Consider the following 23810-nt stretch of genomic DNA (forward strand, 5'->3'; position numbering starts at 1 on the left):
ATCACAAAATGGCGGCCAACACTTCCTCCTTCCATGAGACTCTAGACAATACCTCACAAATTTTCCGTACCCAGGACTTTCACACCACTACGGGTCAGTAATTCATCCTAGTAGGTATAAACACATGCTGACACTACTTCCACAACTGTACTGCAGCGGCCAGGGCACATGACTTCACAGCATAAGACACACAGTGTGGGCTCACGCTTTAATACTCGAGTCGCGCAGAAGCTCACCTTAGAAACATCACACACTATCCAATACCTCACTTCATTTTCATAGCCTAGAACTTTCACACCCGTAGGTATGATTAGTTCACTTCGCACCCCCTCTATAGCACACCCTAAACACCCCACAAAGGTTACAGTGCTCCTACCCTCCACTTTCCCACATTTTTTGCCCTTTTTCCCCCTTACTCACTTCAACGGAATCACAAAATGGCAGCCAACACTTCCTAGTTGTAAACGCTTGCAGCGCTCGCAGCCAATCAGCAGCAAGCTTGTGCTCATAACGCCTCAGCCAATCAGATGGCAGAATTCCCAAATATCGATATCTGTAAATTTTGATATTTCTCAAAAACTACTGAACGGATTTACACCAAATACACAAAAGCGTGCTTTCTTGACCAAGACACTTCTCCCTGACAAATTGGGGGTAATTCCGTTCACCCGTTCGACCTGTAGCCTTGTCTAAAGTTTCCTATGGAAATTAACATTGAAAAAACATGTTTTGGGACCCCGCTTTTTTCTCGGCCCCCCTTGACGAATCACCCCCAAACCTTCAACATAGGATCTGATCTCAACAAAGAATTAGTTTTGAAAATTTCACGAAGATTCATCAATCGGCGCCTATATTCGCCTATATTGCGAATAGAATGTTGCCATTTTCCTATAGTAACTAGGTCCTAACTATAACTACCTACTGGTGACAGCCAGTAGGTAGATATAGTTAGGACCTATTTTCCATAGGAAATCCGCAACATTCTATTTGGAATAATGTTGGCGCCGATTGACGAATCTTCGCGAAATTCTCCAAACTTTTGGCCAGCTCCGGTCTGCTCCTATCCTGAAAATTTCACGGTGATTCGTCAAGCGGGGGCTGAGAAAAAAGGGGGTCCCAAAACGCGTTTTCCCATGCATTTTCCCATAGGACCTGTTGATTCGCGCACCCTCCCCGAACCCTCCCGAGCACGAGCTGTATGCTAATTGGCTGCCAATACTCTGAATCAGGAAGTGTTGGCAGCCATCTTGTGCCTCGGTAGAACCGAGGCACAAGAAAACCGAAAAAAGGCGCAAAACGCGACAAGGGGGCAGGGTAGAAACACACTGACCCCCTAGGCCTGCTCAGGGGGTCCCACAAGGACCCCCAAGGCCCCAAAAAAATCGCGGGATGTGCGTAGGGTCCGCGCCTCCCACTGACCAAAAAAAAACGAAGCGCGGACTCCCACGCTTCGTTTACAATTAGCCCCCGGGGGGGCCAAGTCCTGGGGCAATTTTTAATAGTAATGGGGGGCCGAGAGGGGCCCGCCAGGCCTGGGGACCGCCACCCCCTGGGGCTTTTGAGAAATACGTGGGGGGGCTCTCAGCCCCCCCAGCCCCGGGGACCGCCACCCCCGGGGCTTCATTATAGTTGGGAGGGGGGCTCTAAGGCCCCCCCAAGCCCCGGGGACTGACTCCCCCTGGGACTTTAAGTTAATATATGTGGGGGGACTCATGGCCCCCCCGCAGCCCCGGGGACCGACACCCCCCGGGGCTTGTATGCTTTTTTTTAAAAAAACCTGTGTGGGGGGCTCGATCCCCCCCCACACACCCCGGGGACCGCCACCTCCCCGGGGCACTAATTATTTAAAATAGGGGGTCCGTTACGGACCCCCAAGCCTTCGGGGACCACCATCCCCCGGGGCTTTAAATTATGTTATGTTATGTTAAACCTTTATTTCTATAGCGCACGGCTACTCCGAGGAGTGTCCCGGCGCTTTATCGAGGCAGCTCAGTAAAACAAAAAAACATAAAACAGGCAACAGAAAAAAAGACAGAAACACCCTAGAGGTTAAAAAGCCAAGTCTTAAGGCTCTTCCTAAACAGAAGGAGAGTAGAGGAGGACCGTAGGTCCAAAGGCAAGGAGTTCCACAACTGAGGGGCCCTCAAACTAAAAGAGCGACCACCAGTGCGGGCCTTCCTCACTCGGGGAACCACAGCGAGAAACAAAGATTCCGACCGCAGAGATCTAGCTGGGCGGTAGAAAGACCGTCTCCGCTGTAGATACTTTGCTCCGGCGCCAAATAGCGCTTTATGTGCCAGGGTCAGTGCTTTAAACATAATCCGCTTCCGGATGGGCAACCAATGAAGCGATCGCACCAGACCCGAAGCTCTCGCTCGCTCGCCTATGGAGACCAAAAATAGCACGGGCCGCGGAGTTCTGCACAACCTGCAGCCGCTGAACCAGATATTCCGGAAGACCTACATAAAGGACGTTCGCATAGTCCAATCTGGAGCCTATTAAGGCTTGCACAATGATCTTTCTATGCTCTTCTGTAAGTAGACGTTTATAAGGAACAAGGAGACCCTAGGAGTCAGAAGGGACCGAGGGTGTAATTATTATTATAAAGGAACAGTGGTCCCATTCAATTCGAATAGATTAAAGTGCCACAATTAGTTCAATGAAAAATTGGGTTTTTATGTTTAAAGACAATGCAAAAATAACTCAAAAATTGTTTACTGTAAATAGTGAAAAAAAAATTTTTAATAAAACAGTGAGTGAGTTGGTGGCAGAGTAATAGGAAATCAGCCGATTTCCGGTACCCAGGCAAGTGATTTTAAAAGGTGACTTTTTGGTGCTCAAAGGTAATTATTATCAAAAAGTCAATAAAACATTTCATACTCCGACATTTCAATTTTGTAATACACTGGAGTTTAGAAATGATTGTCGACGACGTTTCGATCCCTTAACAAGTATCGGGATCTCTTCAGGACAAGGAAATGATAATTAATTGCCTGGGAGAAAGCCTAGTGGGGAGGGGGAGAAAAAATGCAAGGTTAGGAAAGGAGCATAGGAAGAGTAAAGATAGGCGAGAATAGCTAAAGGGTAACATGCGAGAAGAAGGGATGCAAAAGGGGGTGGAACAGAAATTAATAAAAACGGGGGGGTTTTTAAGGAAACTTACAGTGAGAGGATGATCCAATAAATTAGTAACTGTTGCGCAGCCGCGCCAGCCAAAACTAGAGAATCCTAGTGTTGTGGTCCGGAATGGGGTAGAATTGGAGCCTGTGGGGAAGAGGGAGAGTCAATGCGGGGGAGGAGTGAGGGAACGTGGGGTGCAGGGGGAGGAAGGTTGTGCAAGGGCTTACCAGCGATAAAGAACGGGAACCAATTAGGATGAAGCGTCCCGTCAAAAGCCGTCAGAACCTGGGCTCTACGGATGTTAGAATTCCGTGTGAACTGATAGGTGAGCCTGGAGAAAATTAAGGAGGGTTAGGGGGGGAAAGAATGAGGGAGTGACGGAATGAATGTGTAAGGGGAGACAAGCGGGTTACGGCTTACCAGGGGAGCGGCGAAGAGTACAGAGGAATTGGTCCAAAAAGGGCGAGTCAGGTCTTGTTAATAAGCCGATAGGATTTCCGAGGCAGCCCGGTCGGGCTTGTGGATAGATTCGAAAACCTACATACTGCGGGGAGAAGGAGAGAATAGTAAACTAGGAGGTGGTAGGGGTAGGTAGTGTGGATACGGGACAAGAAAATTAATTAAACTCACCGTGGGGCGGAAGTCAAGAATTAAAGCGAAGGAATTGGTAAATTAGTAACGACGCAGGCCGCATAACCCACGAGGACCTGTGAAATGGAGGGAGACAATCGGGTGAGAAGGGGCGAGTAATGAGGGGGAAGTGAGAAGTGAGCGAGCGAGTGTGTCTTACCTGGGGAGCTTGCGAGGATCAGGCTAAGCGTCAGGGTGCGGGCTGTGTGAATGGAGCCTCGCTGGGACGGAAGTAAACTGGTGAATTGGGACCGCCCAGTAACTGAAAGCGAAGAGGGCCAAGGTGTGGTGGACTAGGAGGGCGGCCATGATGGATTGACCAATCCATCATGGCCGCCCTCCATTCACACAGCCCGCACCCTGACGCTTAGCCTGATCCTCGCAAGCTCCCCAGGTAAGACACACTCGCTCGCTCACTTCTCACTTCCCCCTCATTACTCGCCCCTTCTCACCCGATTGTCTCCCTCCATTTCACAGGTCCTCGTGGGTTATGCGGCCTGCGTCGTTACTAATTTACCAATTCCTTCGCTTTAATTCTTGACTTCCGCCCCACGGTGAGTTTAATTAATTTTCTTGTCCCGTATCCACACTACCTACCCCTACCACCTCCTAGTTTACTATTCTCTCCTTCTCCCCGCAGTATGTAGGTTTTCGAATCTATCCACAAGCCCGACCGGGCTGCCTCGGAAATCCTATCGGCTTATTAACAAGACCTGACTCGCCCTTTTTGGACCAATTCCTCTGTACTCTTCGCCGCTCCCCTGGTAAGCCGTAACCCGCTTGTCTCCCCTTACACATTCATTCCGTCACTCCCTCATTCTTTCCCCCCCTAACCCTCCTTAATTTTCTCCAGGCTCACCTATCAGTTCACACGGAATTCTAACATCCGTAGAGCCCAGGTTCTGACGGCTTTTGACGGGACGCTTCATCCTAATTGGTTCCCGTTCTTTATCGCTGGTAAGCCCTTGCACAACCTTCCTCCCCCTGCACCCCACGTTCCCTCACTCCTCCCCCGCATTGACTCTCCCTCTTCCCCACAGGCTCCAATTCTACCCCATTCCGGACCACAACACTAGGATTCTCTAGTTTTGGCTGGCGCGGCTGCGCAACAGTTACTAATTTATTGGATCATCCTCTCACTGTAAGTTTCCTTAAAAACCCCCCCGTTTTTATTAATTTCTGTTCCACCCCCTTTTGCATCCCTTCTTCTCGCATGTTACCCTTTAGCTATTCTCGCCTATCTTTACTCTTCCTATGCTCCTTTCCTAACCTTGCATTTTTTCTCCCCCTCCCCACTAGGCTTTCTCCCAGGCAATTAATTATCATTTCCTTGTCCTGAAGAGATCCCGATACTTGTTAAGGGATCGAAACGTCGTCGACAATCATTTCTAAACTCCAGTGTATTACAAAATTGAAATGTCGGAGTATGAAATGTTTTATTGACTTTTTGATAATAATTACCTTTGAGCACCAAAAAGTCACCTTTTAAAATCACTTGCCTGGGTACCGGAAATCGGCTGATTTCCTATTACTCTGCCACCAACTCACTCACTGTTTTATTAAAAAAAATTTTTTCACTATTTACAGTAAACAATTTTTGAGTTATTTTTGCATTGTCTTTAAACATAAAAACCCAATTTTTCATTGAACTAATTGTGGCACTTTAATCTATTCGAATTGAATGGGACCACTGTTCCTTTATAATAATAACTTCTGTAAGTAGAGGCAGGAACTTCCGGAGCATCTTAAGAATGCCGAAGCAGGTACCCACCAGGCCAAGAATATGTGAGCTCAGTGACAGATTATTGTCAACCTTCACTCCCAGATTTTTTGCCACAAGCGATGCCTGGGCGGGGGGACACATACCTAATGGCCACCAGGCCTGCCAGTCAGGGTCCAGAGAGCAGCCGAAAAACAACACCTCCGATTTATTGGAGATTGCCTTAAGGCTGTTCCGCTGGAACCAGCTAAAGACCATCTTCAAGCAACCCCGGATGTTCTCTCCATCAAAAGCCTGATCTTTCCCACACGTGAAGAGCAGTTGAGTGTCATCAGCGTAGGATACGATCTGGGCCCCAGAGGACTCCACCAGTGCCGCCAAAGGTGTCATAAAGATGTTGAACAGAGTCAGGCTCAACACAGAACCCTGTAGAACACTGACTCCCAGTGGCGGCATCTCGGCGGAGCTCGGGGAGGCCCAGACCGTTTGTCGCCGGCCCTCGAGAAAAGATGTAAACCAATTGAACACCGTCCCCCTCAGACCGATGTCGTAAAGTCTGGAGAGGAGCACCTCATGGGGGACGGTGTCAAAGGCCGCCGACAGATCCAGCATGACGAGCATGGCCCTTCCTCCAGAATCCAGTGTCTCCCTGATGATCTCAGACACTTCCAGAAGTGCCGTCTCCGTACTTAAATTAGGACGGAAACCGGACTGCGATGGATGGAACAAATCATTGGATTCGAGAAAGCTAGAGAGAACGCCATGTACATGCTTCTCCGTAATCTTAGCCAAGGCCGGCAGAAGGGAAATCGGCCTATAATTGGCCAAAACCTCAGAGTCCAACCCAGGCTTTTTGAGGAGGAGGATCACCATAGCCCTTTTCCAGGGCAGCGGAACCCTCCCCTCCCTGAAGGACAGATTCACCAAAGGGTTGACTAGTGGGTTAACCACGGCCGCCATCTTGGCCAAAAATTTGGCAGGACAAGAATCCAATGGCGAGCCCGATTTAAGATTGGCCAGAAGTGCTAAGGAAACATCGGCAGAGACAGGAGGAAACTCAACAAGAACCGCACCCTGCGTGGACGGGGAGGGTAATCCGGCCATCGGACTAGAACACGCTTCCACAGACCTCACTGGGAAAGAGTCCTGGATAGACTTTATCTTATCCGTGAAAAAGTTGGCCAGATCACAGGGGGGGCCACGCGGCCCCCCCTGGAGCCAATGATGGCCCTGGGGACCGCCACCCCCCAGGGTCGGCTCCTGCAGTGTCCCGGGGTGCCCACCCCCAGGACACTGTAGTTTACAATGACAGGGTGGGAGCCGCGAGAAACCTGCTCTCGCTTCAATGAAGCAAAGCAGATTGCTTTTCCACATGGGGAGTAGCATGTTAGCTGCTCCCCATGTGGAAAAGCAATGCCGGCTCCTGCAGGAAGTGGGAGCCGGCTGGGACCGTGGGGGGATTGGGAACCCCCCACGGTCCCCAACGAGGTGGCCAGGCCCTGGGGGATGGGGGTGGGGCCATAAGTGGCCCGGGAGGGGGGCCACATGGCCCCCCTCCCCCGTGAATTTTTTTTTTAAAAATAATAATAAATCAATGGCCAGCCCTGGGGGATGGGGTCCCCGGGGCCTTAAGTGGCCACAGGAGGGGGGCTACGCAGCCCCCCTCCCTAAAAATATATATATATTTTTAAAAAGGCCCATGCCCCGGGGGATGGGGTCCCCGGGGCAGATTAAGGCCTGGGGAGGGGGGCCACCAGCCCCCCTCCACAGTTTACAAATAAAAAAAAATTAGGGGGCAGGCCCTGGGGATGGGGTCTCCAGGGCCAAAAAATAAGAAAAAGAAGGGGGCTACACAGCCCCCTTCTTAAAAAGATTTTTTCTTTTTTTTTAAACGGGATCGGGGAGGAGGCCACGCCCCCTTCTTTCATCACTCTGCAAACACGCCCCCTGGCGCGTTTGCAGAGGTGGAACGAATTCCCCTTCAATACTGGGGTTCCCTGGGGGCCAACTAGCCCACCAGGAACCTCCAGTATGCACCAGGGGTTCTGAGGCCACGCCCCTTTTTACACCTCTCTGCAACGCAGCTCTGTGGCGCTTAATAGAGGTACCTGGTGGGCTATTTGGACCCCAGGGGACCTCAGGATTCAAGGGGACTTAATCTCCCAACTTAAAACACGCCAGGGGGCGCATTTGCACAGTGGTGAAGGTAGGGGGCGGGGCCAAAGGTGATACTGTACAAACACGCCCTGTGGCACGTTTTAAATTGGGGAATTCATTCAATCCAGAGGTCCCCTAGGGGACAACTAGCCCACTAGCTACCTCCACTAAGCGCCACGGAGCTGCGTTGCAGAGTGTTGTAAAAAGGGGTGTGGCCTCTGAACACCGCTCTGCAACGCAGCTCCGTGGCGCATACTGGAGGTACCTGGTGGGCTAGTTGGCCGCCAGGGGACCTCAGGATTCAAGGGGACTTAATCTCCCAACAAAAAACACCCCATGGGGCGCGTTTGCACAGTGGTGACGGTAGGGGGCGGGGCCTGAGGTGATATGTGTGCAAACACACCCTGTAGCATGTTTTAAGTTGGGGAATAAATTCCTCTTCAATCCAGAGGGTCCCTGGGGACCAATTAGCCCACCAGGTACCTCCAGTAAGTGCCACGGAGCTGCATTGCAGAGTGTTGTAAAAAGGGGCGTGGCCTCTGAACACCTCTCTGCAATGCAGCTTCCTGGCACATACTGGAGATACCTGGTGGGCTAGTTGGCCCCCAGGGGACCTCAGGATTGAAGAGGAATTAATTCCCCAACTTAAAACGTGCCACAGGGCGTGTTTGCACACGTCACCTCAGGCCCCGCCCCCTTCCTTCACCGTTGTACGAATATTCCAATTTTGAAACATACAAATATTCCTCTAAAATCAGCCGAACTACGAATTCCGATTTGCTCACCTGTTATCAGGAGAGAACCCAGTGCTGCATCTTTTAGAACAGCACTGACCCTGAAAAATAATTCTAAGCGTACTTACCAGTAACTTGTATTTCCTTCCATAGGAATCCATTGTGTGGTTTTCAGCAGAAAATGTTCTAAGTATCCATTTTTGAAACGTACAAATATTCCTCTAAAATCAGCCGAACTACGAATTCCGATTTACTCCCCTGTAATCAGGAGAGAACCCAGTGCTGCATCTTTTAGCCCGGCACTGACCCTGAAAAGTAATTCTAAGCGTACTTCCCAGTAACTTGTATTTCCTTCCATAGGAATCCATTGTGTGGTTTTCACCAGAAAAGTTTCTAAGTGTCCGATTTTGAAACGTACAGATATTCCTCTAAAATCAGCCGAACTACGAATTCCGATTTACTCACCTGTTATCAGGAGAGAACCCAGTGCTGCATCTTTTAGCCCAGCAGTGACCCTGAAAAGTAATTCTAAGCGTACTTACCAGTAACTTGTATTTCCTTCCATAGGAATCCATTGTGTGGTTTTCCGCAGAAAATTTTCGAAGTATCCATTTTTGAAACGTACAAATATTCCTCTAAAATCAGCCGAACTACGAATTCCGATTTACTCATCTGTTATCAGGAGGTTGGCCAGTGCTGGATCCAGGATCCACCACTGAGTAAGAAAAAGTAACGATAACACTACTTAGCTGCTAAGTGAATTTTCGGCCATAGGATAACATTGGTGATTCTATGTGAAAAATGTTCTAAGTGTCAACTTTTAAAATACAATAATATTCCTTAAAAATAACTACTGTAACCAAAATGCTTTTACTCAACTGTTTACAGGAGATGTCCAAGGACTGAATCTAGGATCCAGTCCTGTGGTTAGAAAAGTAATCCATAAAGTAACTAATTGCATTTGACTAGAAATTCACATTGAGCTCAATGTTGCATTGTGTTTGAAATTGTGTTGCCCATTGCAACAACTGTAACTACTGTACTTAAAAGTCTATTGCCTATTTGCAAAGTATTTAAAGTAAAGTAATTCATTCTGAGAAAGTATATTATGTATTGTAATGTATAATGTAATTACAAAAATAAAAAATCTAAAAATAAACAGTTTACAAAATGTAGTAAATCAGTATCAAAATAATCAGTATAACAATTAATACATAAAAAATTGTCATTTACAAATCCTTTGAAATTCACTGAAAAACCATAAGTTTTAGGCCTGATATAGTTAGGAATTATCATTTAAAAAACCTTTGAAATTCACTGAAAAACCATAGGTTTCAGGCCTGATATAGTTAGGAATTAGCATTTAAAAAACCTTAGAAATTCACTGAAAAAACAATAGGTTTTAGGGGTGTTATAGTTAGCTAGACATTTCACTCGAAAAAAACATTAAAATTCCTCCGATATAGTTAGTTGTACTAACTACATCTCGCGCGCCCGCAATCCACTGCTGATGATGTCACATATTACATCATTCATGACATGGTCAGTGACATCACTGATGACATCTCAAATGACATCACTGATATCATTCATCTTGGGTGTACTTATCCTGACACTTTGTTTTTTTCTGGGGGCTTCTATCCCCTACATGTTTCTTATGTTCAGTTTAGTGGCCGAGTCAGGATACCAGTTGGTGACAGAGCACTTTATAAACTTTATAAATAAATAAATGAAATAAAAATAAGGGAACCTTTTCATCGAAATCCAAAAATGTTTTATTACATCCCTAAACTAACTAAACTAACTGCCTACATTTGAATGCCAGCAAAACGGAGATTCTACTGGTGGGTAGAACTCACTCTATCTGGACATAAGCTTGGTGGCCAGCATCTTTGGGGGAACCCCCAGCTCCTAAATATAAGGCTAAGAACTTGGGAATAATCTTTGATTCAAAGTTAACCTTTGAAGATCAAATTGGGAAGAGAGCTGGGAAATATGTTGGCACCCTGAAGGTTCTAAGAACAATTCTTGATCTAATTCCCACCACATCAAGAAAAACCTAGTGCATGCACTTATCACTTCACAGCTGGACTATGGGAATGTACTTTATCTGGGTGCTCCCAAGGGGAGTCTCAAACTGCTGTAACAAATTCAGAATGCAGCAGCTAGACTAGTCTCAAACCTCTCAAAAAGATCGGCAGCTTCTAATGCTCTTAATTCGATTCACTAGTTTCCAGTGACAAAAAGAATCCATTTTAAAGCTCTATGCATTTGCTAACGAATCTTAAATAAATAGGGCCCTACCTACCTCCATTCTCTAGTGCAAACTTATGTTCCTATGCACAGTCTTAGATCCTCTGATGCAAATTTAGCTAGGGTGCCTAAGGTTAGTAGGGCCAGAATGGTAGAAAAATACTTTGCCTATTTAGCACCCAAACTGTGGAACTCCCTCCCAAGGGCTCTCAAAAATTCCCCTTCTGAAATTGATTTTTAGAAAAAACAACTGAAAACATGGATCTTTAGCAACAGCCTTTTAACTTAATCAGCTCCTTGTAAGACATTCCCTGTATTTATTTTTATTCTTATTTCTACAAGTATGAAGAGTCCAGCATGGAGACACACCATTTGGTGTATTCAAGCGCTCTATAAATGACATTATTTTTATTATTATTACATGTGTACATTTCGACTCTCATTAGGAGTCACCAGGAGTGGTATATCTCCAGGTGATTCTAACATACCCAGTTCCCACAACCACAAAAAAAACAATTGATGTACAGAATGCTGAACTATGTCATACATTCACCCCAGCACAGAGATCTGGGCCTAAATCCATCGTTTTTTTGCTTCCCATGCAATTTTAGTTTAGACCCAGCCATTTGCAAATCTGTTTTGACCCTGTTCCCCATGGGAAAAGTCCAGCCCAAACTGCCAAGCCAGGTCCTCCCTGGACTGGAAACAAGCATCCTAGGACGGGTTTCGGGGTTTCACCCCTCATCAACCAGGCTAGCTTGACTCCAGTGGCATGGAGAGCACGGGACCCACGTCTTGGCACACCCGTTCCACTCGGGTTGACAAATGCAAATAGAACAATTGATGGACAGAAAGCTGAACAATGTCATACATTCACCCCAGTACAGAGATCTGAGGCCTACATCCATCGTTTTTTCGCTCCCCGTGCCATTCCAGGTTAGACCCAGCCATATGCAAATTAGTCTTGACCCTGTTCCCCATAGGAACAGTCTAGCCCAAACTGCCAAGCAAGGTTCCCCCTGGACTGGACATAAGCATCCTAGGACCGGTTTCGGAGTTTCACCCCGCTTCAGCTAGGCTAGCTTGACACCAGTGGCATGGAGAACACGGGACTCATGTCTGGGCATACCTGTCCCACTTGGGGTGACAAATTCAAAAAGAACAATTGATGGGCAGAATGCTGAACAATGTCATACATTCACCCCAGTACAGAGATCTGGGCTGAAATCTATCGTATTTTGCTCCCCATGCCATTCCAGTTTAGTCCCAGCCATATGCAAATCAGTCTTAACCCTGTTCCCCATGCATCGTATTGTGGGGAGGAGCATGCAGGCATCCCTCGACCAGAATATAATCTACCCTGCCTCCTGATACCCTTGTTGTGACCCGGGCCTACCCCACGACCCACATCAGCGCCCACCCACTTTCATTTACCACCTATACAGGCCCCAGTACCCTTCCTCCCAAACTCTGGGCATCACATTATTGCCCAGAGTTTGGGAGGAAGGGTACTGAGGCCCTTATTCTACAAAATCAAATTTGTGGTTGCCTGCATGTGTAAACCCTAAACATACTTTAGAATTACGAATCTGTCTTTGTCTTATAACAAACACATTTATATAATCTTTTTGTTTCTATATAAATAGAAAAATGTATTAAGACATGTTTCACTAAAAAGCGTAATGACTTGTACCAGCAAAATGTACATGTAAGGGACTGGCAAGGCGCCCAGAGTTCTTTAGAGCAGCAGTTCTTAACCTGTGGACCGGGAACCCCTGGGGGTTTGCAATCCTACTCTGGGAGTCTGCAACTGCTTAGAAAATTAAAGATTAACAGATTAATAAAGTGTTCATAAATAAAGAAGCAAAATATTGAATTAAAATTTTTAAAACATTTGGTAAATGTGAAGGAATCTGAAATTGGAGGCAAAAAATTATGTAGGTATCTTCAAATTGATTTGTGGGAGCACATCAGGCACATCAAACAAAATATAGTATGGAGGATGGGTGATTTCAGTTGAAATTAGAAATGCTCCAACCCTCCCTTTTTTAATTAAAATGCTGATTTTTTTTTTGTATTTGTTTGTGAATTAAATAAAATAACTGCAATTCAAATCATTAAAATTGCTTATGCCAGGGGTTTCCAGATTCCAATAACTCATTAGAGGTCCCCAGATTCCAGTAATGATTCATTGGTGGTCTACGGATTCCAGTACAGATTACATGGGGGTCCACAGAAGTCAAAGGTTAAGAACCAATGCTTTAGAGATTATTTCTGTGGCTCATTAATGAACGTTCATAACATTAATGTAGAAATGAAATGAAAATTACCATGGAGGGATATAATGGTGGTCAATGGAATTATGCAATTCGGCAGCAGTTGGGGAATTTTCCACATAATTACTTAGAACAACAAGAGAGAGAGGGTTGAGCCACACTCTTAGTCCCCCTAAATTATCAAGAATAACAACAAAAGAGTGTGAAAATAGCATAAACAAAACAGGTGATTCCTAAAATAGATGAATTTGTGAAACTGCAAATCAATCTGATGTTCCTATGGAACCCTCACTCACCAACATAGTTAGTGACATGCTTCATCATGGGGTTCCCCTGGGGGTACCTTGTGTACCTCCAGTGTGCTTCAACGCTATGTTAAGGCGGAGCAACAAAATTAGACTAAAGGAATATGGTGACTCCTAGTGAAAAAGTGAGAAGGTTAAAAAGTCAAGATTCATCCACAGATATATTTAATTGTGATGAAGCCTGAACACTTTAAAAACAGTGAAGGATGTTTAATACTGACTATAAGTGGGTCAGATACATCCTATTAAGATCATATTGGTCGACATGTTTCAGCTTGTTACTTGTATATCACAAAGCTTTCTTCAGGACCTAACCAAAAAATCCCACCTTGGTGGTATAAGCTTACTAAAGCTTATCCCAACCTCAGGTGCAGTTAACCGATACACTCACGGTTTCGCTATATGCCTTCCACAACTCCGAAAGGATATCTGTAAGGAAATAAATAATACATATGTATTGTCTCAACATGTGACTGTCATCTGAGTGTTATTTCATACCAGGAACAGATTAAATGCAGTATATGGCTCAAAACTAGGAGGTCAATAAAAATTCTATAACCATAATAGAATGTACTGCCGCTCCATAGTTAGCTTATAAAGACTACGAATGATATTTGCATTGTAAATGTTGATTTAGACCTCAATTTAGGGAATACTCAATTGGACCATTCGACCAACGAGTCATTACAAAAATAAATAAAGTTATCAAACCAGTGTGATCACATTAAAGACTAGGCACTAATGACCAAATAGTTAAAAAACAAGAGTTGGAAAACATAGGCACTCACGTATATGAAAAGTGAACTGAGCTCCTTAGGCAAGAAGGTGGGTGGCGGGACTACAGAACAACTATAGAGGGGACATAAAATGGGCAGATCGCATTTAACCCAACAGTCCCTCGGTTGCTCCGCCATACCAGCATTCAGTAAAAGGAAATAGGAATAGAACCACATGCAGTACTCACATCTTCCAAGTCCACTGCCTGGTTCTTAGACCTACGTATACCACCGAGCCCGGAGTCAGCGACGTGTCAGTCATACTGGTTAAAGTAAGGGAAGCCTCCGTACTGACCGGAAATCAGGTTCCAGCAATGGCAAACAGAGACGAAGGACTACCTCGTTTGTTGTTTAAAGAAAAGCTAGACCGTCGAATTACAGAACGTAATTCAAAGCTTTACTCGATGATCGGAGCAAACAGACAATATGACAGACAGGGACGATACATAATCAAGGGAATTTCAAATTATAATTTGAAAAAAGTGGACAGTTTCCCCAAGATGAAACACCATCAATGTTAAAGACGTGGAAGGTTACGCAGGGAAAGTCGTCATAAGTCCCATTGTAAACCACAATAGCGTGTGATTAAAAACGCCAAATAGCATTGGGAAGTATAATGAATCGAAAACACACGGGGTGTGTAAACGATCTCATTCTTATAATACTGTCATAGAGTACATAAAGTACTGAGTTCATAAACAGCATAATCTAAATAGATACGCCAGAAAACTGAAATGAACTGGTTGTCTGATAACAATGGTTATTTCCGCCTCAAGACTGTGCCCCACGGGATATTATCATTCAGACCCGTCAGATGTGTAGATAGACGGTAAATCCAGCATTGTTCCTTTTCAAACAAAAACGCTGGTTTTACCTGTTCAATGATGGTGGGATTTTTTGGTTAGGTCCTGAAGAAAGCTTTGTGATATACAAGTAACAAGCTGAAACATGTCGACCAATATGATCTTAATAGGATGTATCTGACCCACTTCTAGTCAGTATTAAACATCCTTCACTGTTTTTAAAGTGTTCAGGCTTCATCACAATTAAATATATCTGTGGATGAATCTTGACTTTTTAACCTTCTCACTTTTTCACTAGGAGTCACCATATTCCTTTAGTCTAATTTTGTTGCTCCGCCTTAACATAGCGTTGAAGCACACTGGAGGTACACAAGGTACCCCCAGGGGAACCCCATGATGAAGCATGTCACTAACTATGTTGGTGAGTGAGGGTTCCATAGGAACATCAGATTGATTTGCAGTTTCACAAATTCATCTATTTTAGGAATCACCTGTTTTGTTTATGCTATTTTCACACTCTTTTGTTGTTATTCTTGTATTTTCCACATAACAATGAAAAATACTTCTAGCGCAAATGCATTAAAAGTTACAAAACAAATTGTCACATGTGGTGCGGGGCAACTGGTTGCCTTTCAGTTTCTGATTGCTGCAATCAGGTATTGACCAGGTACTAATGAGGTGAAACTTTTCCTAGATGTTATTCATCTGAGTTAAAATTACAACACAGTGAAATAATACTGCCACAACATCCTGATGCATAATCACACGTTTAGTTAAATGCGTCTACCGTGAACATTAATGAGTAAGAATGAATCTGCCAATGTGTTGGATAAACAACCTGAATATGCAAAGTAGGTAATTAGTCTTTCGTGCCTGCAGTGTCTCAACAGAACGACACTGCAGAGTATTCACAGTGATACTATACCACCATGTTATGAAATTCCATCAGTTTCCATTTTACTTCATGTCTAACACTTCGCTTTGCTCATGTACATTTGTAAGTTAAATAACCCGTTTTATAACAGAAGTACCCAAAATGCTCAGTGAGTTAAACCCAAGTCATACATTCATAGAAGCGCACTGCTGTACATCTGAATGCCTTCCGAATGTTAATGTACAATCCAGTTCCCTAAGCACCTGTTTCTTCCACTTGCCCATTCACATTTAAAGATGCATTACTGAACAATTGGAATGTGTTTCATCATGATCTCCTTTTCAGTAAGATCGGCGTATCACAGACTTACCCGACTTGTTGCTAATGCTCAGGATGTGAAGAAGGCTATTTTCAGAAGAGCCGTAAAACAGCTTGCGTTTTTGCAACCCAACAGTCTTATTTCCGAGTAGAATAGTTCACAGCGCAGCATCACCGGTACCTCGTTCTGAGATGCAAGGCAGTCCGCCATTGGACGCTGAGCATTGCCAGCTGATTGGCTAGTTTTATTTCTCTGCAAGCAGTGGCTTTTCTTTTACTTTGACATAGAAACTGCTGCAGGAAGCAGATTATCAGAGCTAAAGTGGATTAATTCTGCAGATTACTTTGTAATTGTTGTAACGCAAAGACGCATCAACTGTAAAGGCTTGAAAATTGTTTGCAAATTTGTAGCTGTGCAGCATAAATGTAAACCCCCCCAAAATGTGCGTTTGAATAAGTAGCATTTATTATCCTATGAGCCAATTTTTTGCACTGGTCAAGTAACCCACGAACAAATCTTAAATCTTAAAACTGTTGCATGTGTATCAGCTTCTGGCAATCTTGCTTCTTGTTTCTGATTGAGGTCTTGCGCTGCAAAAGCAGCACTGTTGCACCCATGTAGTATCAATTAAATATGTGGGTCGGTTTTTGAAACTTGTCATGTTTGAATCATAATTTGAAGTCTGCTTTTTATAAATAGTGCTCTTGTTTATAATCCAAGGATGATGAGTTTATTGCAGTAGAGGCGAGCTAAACCCCACGGATGGCTGGCCACAAGATCTTCACTAAGGACCCCACAATAAAGCAGAATACACACACATGTAGACGTTACGTGTTCTGGCCACAAGTGGCCCCGGCACCTTTATTTAATCCTTAGGGCAGAGCCTGGCCATCGGGATTTAGAGGGATACAAGGTACTGTACTGCCAGGATGGTTCAATTCATCTACGCAGTGTCGGCTCGCAGAGGGAGTGCTGAGGGCGGTGAGGTGGGGGAGGTTCAGGGTGGGGGGGGGGTTGTGTAATCGGACATACGACGGCCAGGAGTAAAGTCTACATCTCTCTCAAACAATGTGTCTTTATCTAGGGCTTCCAGTAAATGGATCACAGATTATTTCATAGGCTGTGTCTGGATTACCAGGATTAGTTGATTGCTCTGTCATGCCAATGTCAGACTCAAGCACACATAGCACCTATTAATAAATTGTACAAGTCCTGAGCCTTGTCAACTGTTGTGCTTCATCAGGGATTTAAATACATTAATAGAAATCTACGGAAAGCTACAGTCTAGTTATGCTTACTTTTCAAATATATTTAACTCTCACATACTGCATTCTTCTCAAAGCTTCCACTACGATTCCCCATGTTTTCCTAGTTCAGTCTGTCATTAGTCAGAACACGTACTGCCATAGGGTACCAGCTGTTTTCATTGATATGCTGGACTTTTGCCTATATATTTGATATTTTATTTATTTAAAATTCATTTTTCGAACCCCAACACATATATATATAGAAACAGCAAGCTTTAATGTTCCATCTCCATATTTTTATTTTGGAATTGAGAGTTCTTTGATGACAATCAAATCCTTCTGATCTAATTTTACTTTACACGGTGGGTTAACAATATAATTTTCCTTTTAATTCTATCAACATAAACCCTGACATTACTGAAACCAGTGGTTTGGATTTCAACATAGGTTGTGAGAAGATTGTGGTTTAATGGTGGGCCAAATCAGTGATTCCTAAGCATCTACAACTCTGTAAGTTTAGGGGTTTAGATTCAGAACTGGGAACTGGCCAAACAGACCAACATTTATTGATAATACAAGGAGGCTCAGTCTCTGTATTATGAAGTTTTGCTTTTCTAAATAAACAGTCTATTACATTCATAGGAACCGTCTAACACGGGTCGCGATGGACCAGCAAAAAGTCAAAGTTTTAAGCCGACTGCTATGGAACGTGGGTCGGATAGGTTGAGCATTAGGCTATATTTCACCTTTGGACCTAGTCTTTTTCTTGGAGCTTTTCTCTCGACGTCGAGTCCTCTGGATCCTCGGGTTTCTTAGATCTGGAGTTTGATTCAACTATGGTGGCCCGTTGCAGCGCAATGCCTTGGTGAGCCTCTGGAATACTTTGTCCCTAGAAGTCTTTTTCCTCACCCTTGACAACAAGGAGCACCAGAGCTTTCAGTGGGGCAAACCAGCACGGTCAGACTGATTCTCGAGTCGAGGACGGTGGCTTGATTCTTGACGTTGAGCCTGTCTTCTCCTGAATCATTTTATCAAATTTTTAAAGAAAGTTTCCAAACTTTCAGATCCTGTTCCTTGTGTTTACCTTTGAGGAGGGAAGTGTCCACTAGCATCAGCAAGGGTCCGGAAACTCTGGATTGCCTCTTGTGGATTAGGACATAATCTCTCACGATGCATCTGTTCAGTCCAGGAAAATGCAGTTGTCTCTGGTCTGCTGGGGTAGTCCTCTCTTTGTCTGCTGCAGGTGACTTCTTTCAGCACTTTTGTACCTGTTGCTGCTCATGGTGTCCACTCCATTTCCTTTAAGTCAGGAACAGTCCTTGCTTTGTTTAGTGTGAATTGGTTTGAGAATGGAAGAATGGAATTTGGAGTGGGTGTATGAAAGGTTATATGGGGGTGTGAGTGGGTGTGTCAGAGATTCTGTGTAAGATGTCATAAGTGATATCATTTGAGATGTCATCAGTGATGTTATCAGTGATGTCACTGATCATGTCATGACTGATGTAATATCTGAGGTCATAAGCAGTGTATTTCTGGAAGGTGAGTTATATTTAGCTCACCAACTATAATGGCTGAATTTCCTTGGTTTTGTAAAAGTGAAAGCTGAGCCTAACTACAACGTCTCTCGAACATTTGATTATTTCAGTGAATTTTTAAGTTTTTTTACTTCCATTTCCGAACTATAACGTCCCTGTAACCTTTGTTTTTTTCAGTGAATTTCTAAGGTTTTTTAAAATGCTAATTCCTAACTATAGCATCCCTGTAACCTCAGGTGTTTTCAGTTAATTGCTATGGTTTTTTAAGTAGTAGTTGCATTTGCGAAGTGGTGAAGAAAGGGGATGGGGTCTCCGACCAGCTCCCAGGAATCCCACTGTGTAGGACTTACAGGCGGTACCAGGAAGGCTTCTTGGCCCCAAGGTCCCTCAGGAGTAAATCAGACTTCATACCCTAATCAGTATTGTACCAGGAGCCCCGTTTGCAGAGTGGTGGAGAAAGGGGGCGTGGCCTCAGAAGACCTCTTAGCAATCCCACTGTGTGGGACTTATCGGAGGTAAGAGGAGGGGTAGTTGACCCCCAAGGGTGTCATTGGGGGACAACTACTCTTCCTGTTACTTCCAGTAGGTCCCACACATCAGGATTTCTGCGAGGTTGTCAAAGGCCATGCCCACTTTCTCCACCACTCTGCAAACACGTCTCCTGGTGCACTACTAGTTAGGGGATGAAATCCCCTTGGCTCTTGATGGTCATTAGGGGCTAACCCCTCCTGTTGACACCGATAAGTGCCACACAGCAGGATTGCTGAGAGGTTTTTGGTGACCACACACCCTTTTTCCACCACTCTGAAAACATGTCTCCTGGCGCACTACTGGTTGGGGGATTAAGTCCCCTTGGCTCTTGAGGGTCCATGGGGGCCAACTACCCCTCCTGTTACCTCAAGTAAGTCCTAGACAGCTGGATTGTTAATAGGCTGTCAGATGCCAGGCCCCCTTTCTCCACCACTCTGCAAATGCACCTCCTGGTGCCCTACTGGTTGGGGTAGAGGTCCACTTTAGTCCATAGGCCCTCAGGAGTAAAGTGGAATTCATTCCCCAACCAACAGCTCGCCAGGAGGCACATTTGCAGAGTGGTGGAGAAAGGGGGTGTTGCCTCCAAGTCCTCTCAGCAATCATGCTGTCTGAGACCAACAAGAGGTAACAGAAGGGGTTCCTGGACCCCAAGGATCCTTATTATCTAAGGGGACTTCATCCTTCAACCACCACTGTGCCAGGAGGCATGCTTGCAAAGTGGTGATGAAGGGGGTGTGGCCTCCGGCGACTTGCAGAGTTTTTTTTTTCCATTACTAGTCTTTAATTGTTGTAAGGGAGTGGGCCAGGGGGGCAAGGGGCCATGTGGTCCCCCCTCCCTGGGCTGATTTTGGACCTGAGGACCTGATCCACTGGGGCTCGGCCTTTTCTTTTTTTTCATTTTATTTATTTAAAGGGACGGGGCAAAGTGGCTCCCCTCCCAGGCTATTTCTGGCCCCAGGGACCCCATTCCCCGGGGCCTGTCCCTTTTTTATTTATTTTTGTTAAAATTAAAAAGAGAGCGGGGTTGCGCTGCCCCCGTGCCCCAGGACCCGGCCTATAGTGTGGGTGCCCTGGTCCCACCCAGGGAACCCACTTTTTAAACGTTGGGGACCACAAGGGGAGCCTGAAGGAGTATGAGGTCCCTGCAGGCTCCCCCGCCTTCTGCGGGAGCAGGCATTGCTTTCACACATATGGAGCTGCTAACATGCAGCTCCGTCTCCGTCTCCGTCTGTGTAAAAGCAATTCTGCTCTGCTTCTAGCAAGCAAGGGCATTTTCTGTTCTCACTTACTAGAGGTGGAGCAGTATTTGCTATGGCTTGGCAGGAGCAGTGCTCCCGCTAAGCCATAGCAACAGCAATGTCCTGGGGGTGGGCAGCCTGGGACATTGCAGGAGTCAGCCCTGGGGGGTGGCAGTCCCCTGGGGCATCTAGGGCTCCAGGAGGGGGGCCGTGCAGCCCCCCTCCTTTACTTGAAGTTGCCCCGGGGAGGTGGTGGTTCCCAAGCTGTGGGGGGCAATGCAGCCCCCACATTTAATAAATGTAAGGCCCTGGAGAGGTGGTGGTCCTCTGGGCTTGGGGGTGGCCCCCCCACTAATGACAATTCAAGCACCGTGGCTTGGATCGGGTCAAAAAGGCCCCACATTTATTAAAGAAATAAGCCCCAGGGAGGTGATAGTTTCCGGGGCTTCAGGGGGCTGCATGGCCCCCTGCATTCAATGTATGTAAAGCACTTGGGAAGTGACAGTCTCTGGGGCTGCAAGGGGTCCAGGCAGCCCCCGCATTATTTTATTGATAAGACCTGGGGAGGTGGCGGTCGCCGGGGTTGGGTTCGGATCCAAGAGGCCACCACTTTATTAGAAGAAATAAGTCCCGGGGTGGAGGGCTCCGTGGTGTGGGGGTGCTGTTCAGACACCACCGCATAATACAACTGAAAAACCCCAGGGAGGTGGTGGTCCCCACGGTTTAATTATCCCCTAGAAGGGATGTTCTCCCTCCTATAATTTAAGCATGCCCCCGGGATTTGGCCCAGCCAGGGGCTTTTTTTAAAAGATGAGCAGGAGCCAGCACATAATTTATTTTTAAAATGTTGCCACTAATTTGCAGATCCATCCACGATCATGGCAACATTTAAAAAAAAATTATCCCCACCATATCGGAGGGGAGTCAAAGTACTATGCCCCGTGTAGGAAGGTAGGATCCTTCTGCATGTGTAACCCCACTTTTTGCCTGGTGCTAAGCTAGTTTTTGACTAGTCTGATTGAGCAGGACACCCCTGAAGGCTACATAGTCCATTCTCCCAGGTTGCCAGTGAAGCAGCCATATAGAGGGGCATTACGTGACCGTACAATGACCATTTTGAAAACAGCTGCAAAGAACCCTATCGTGTTTGGTGTCAAACATGTTAGAATCATAACCCCATACCATTTCTGGTGTGGAAGGTAGGATTGCCCCCACTGGGAGAACCCCCCGGTAGGCTCTCAGTGTTTCCGGTACCAGCCTTCTAGTCCCGGACAGCACAAAATGGTTGCTGCAGACCAGAGACACATTTCTGCACTCCTGCTGCTGAGTCAAGCTCGAGCAGGGGAAGGAAGAACAATAGGCATCCTTTCACAGGGAGGTGTGACAACCTCCCAGACAGGATTTAGTGCATTAGGGCTCGGTGGGTGCGCTTGCCAGTGCTGGAAAGTCTGCATGAGGGGCACATTTAATGTCCCTGTACATAGTCCAGTTCAAACGAGTCCTGGGAGCCGTTGGCTCCTGCTTTGGCACAAAACTGGACAAAGGACATGGGAGTTGCCACCCCGCTGTCCAGACCCTCCCCTGGGAGGGTCCCCTGAATCTTCGGGTTTTTAAGGACTCAACTGGGTGTAGGTCCCTAGATTCGTCGTGGACAAGATTCAGAACTGCAACCACCGCACTTCTACCGTCTGGGCACTCTGGACTTCGCTGGACTTCGTTTGGGACTGACTTTGTCTCCCTTTCAGTCTGCTGCTTCGTCTGTGCCTGTGCATTATACAGGATCCGTGCAGGACCTGTAGAGCATCCAAGACTCTTGAAGATAATCTCCCTTGAAATGAAGGAGTCACTTCCCTGCATTCGCAGGCACTTCCACACTGCTGACCGGTCTTCTGATCCCAACCTCCTGCGGACTCCAAAGAGTTCAACAACACAGGTGGTGGTTACCTATGTCTCATGAGGCCCAAGCTGCCCTCTCTCCAAGTCTGAGGTCAGAATCCCTCGTGGGGGCTGCATTAATCGAACCCCTGTGCATCACGTACTCTTGCGAGTGCATATGCTTGTTGGCAGCTTTGCGAGAAGTGAATTGTGCTCCAAGTAGCCCTAACCTCTGGCAACTTCTTCCACCAAGATCATCAGCCACACCGCCTTGTGGGCACCGTGGCCTGCCCTTGTTGGTGAGCTGCTCAAGGTCCTCTCGCGACTCATGTGCTTCCGGCCTGTGGGTCCATTTGAGGGTCACCTTTGTTTTCCTTGGGCTCCCCTGAGTGCTCGGGCCTGCTCTGACTCCCCTGCTAGTGGTGAGTCTCCTGGACCTTGCTGGTCCCAACCCTGCACCTTCTTGATTTCCTGCATGGGTTGCATTTGCCAAGGCTTGTTTTTTCTCCCGTTGGACACCGACACCTCAGCACTTGACATCCTTTGTGGGACAGCTCACATTTGAGTCCTGGTTGACCTCAGCCTTGCCTGGTCCTCGCAGCTGTAGAGTCAAGGTTACCGTCATCCTTCCTGAAGCACCTGAATCTTCGGGTTTTTAAGGACTCAACTGGGTGTAGGTCCCTAGATTCGTTGTGGACAAGATTCAGAACTGCAACCACCGCACTTCTACCGTCTGGGCACTCTGGACTTCGCTGGACTTCGTTTGGGACTGACTTTGTCTCCCTTTCAGTCTGCTGCTTCGTCTGTGCCTGTGCATTATACAGGATCCGTGCAGGACCTGTAGAGCATCCAAGACTCTTGAAGATAATCTCCCTTGAAATGAAGGAGTCACTTCCCTGCATTCGCAGGCACTTCCACACTGCTGACCGGTCTTCTGATCCCAACCTCCTGCGGACTCCAAAGAGTTCAACAACACAGGTGGTGGTTACCTATGTCTCATGAGGCCCAAGCTGCCCTCTCTCCAAGTCTGAGGTCAGAATCCCTCGTGGGGGCTGCATTAATCGAACCCCTGTGCATCACGTACTCTTGCGAGTGCATATGCTTGTTGGCAGCTTTGCGAGAAGTGAATTGTGCTCCAAGTAGCCCTAACCTCTGGCAACTTCTTCCACCAAGATCATCAGCCACACCGCCTTGTGGGCACCGTGGCCTGCCCTTGTTGGTGAGCTGCTCAAGGTCCTCTCGCGACTCATGTGCTTCCGGCCTGTGGGTCCATTTGAGGGTCACCTTTGTTTTCCTTGGGCTCCCCTGAGTGCTCGGGCCTGCTCTGACTCCCCTGCTAGTGGTGAGTCTCCTGGACCTTGCTGGTCCCAACCCTGCACCTTCTTGATTTCCTGCATGGGTTGCATTTGCCAAGGCT

The 23810-nt window shown here is 46.3% G+C and overlaps 1 protein-coding gene across 1 annotated transcript in view; it reads right to left on the minus strand.

The window, feature by feature from the left end:
• ZNF365 (zinc finger protein 365) overlaps nt 1–16143 on the minus strand; it is a 443761-nt gene extending 427618 nt beyond the window's left edge. The window contains exon 1 of the mRNA XM_085615169.1: nt 16019–16143. The gene's annotated coding sequence lies outside the window, so the exon portion shown is untranslated. The remainder of the gene's footprint in view (nt 1–16018) is intronic.
• Between the last annotated feature and the right edge of the window lie 7667 nt (nt 16144–23810).

This window comes from Triturus cristatus, chromosome 1_2 (assembly GCF_964204655.1).
Source record: "Triturus cristatus chromosome 1_2, aTriCri1.1, whole genome shotgun sequence".
Taxonomy (NCBI): domain Eukaryota; kingdom Metazoa; phylum Chordata; class Amphibia; order Caudata; family Salamandridae; genus Triturus; species Triturus cristatus.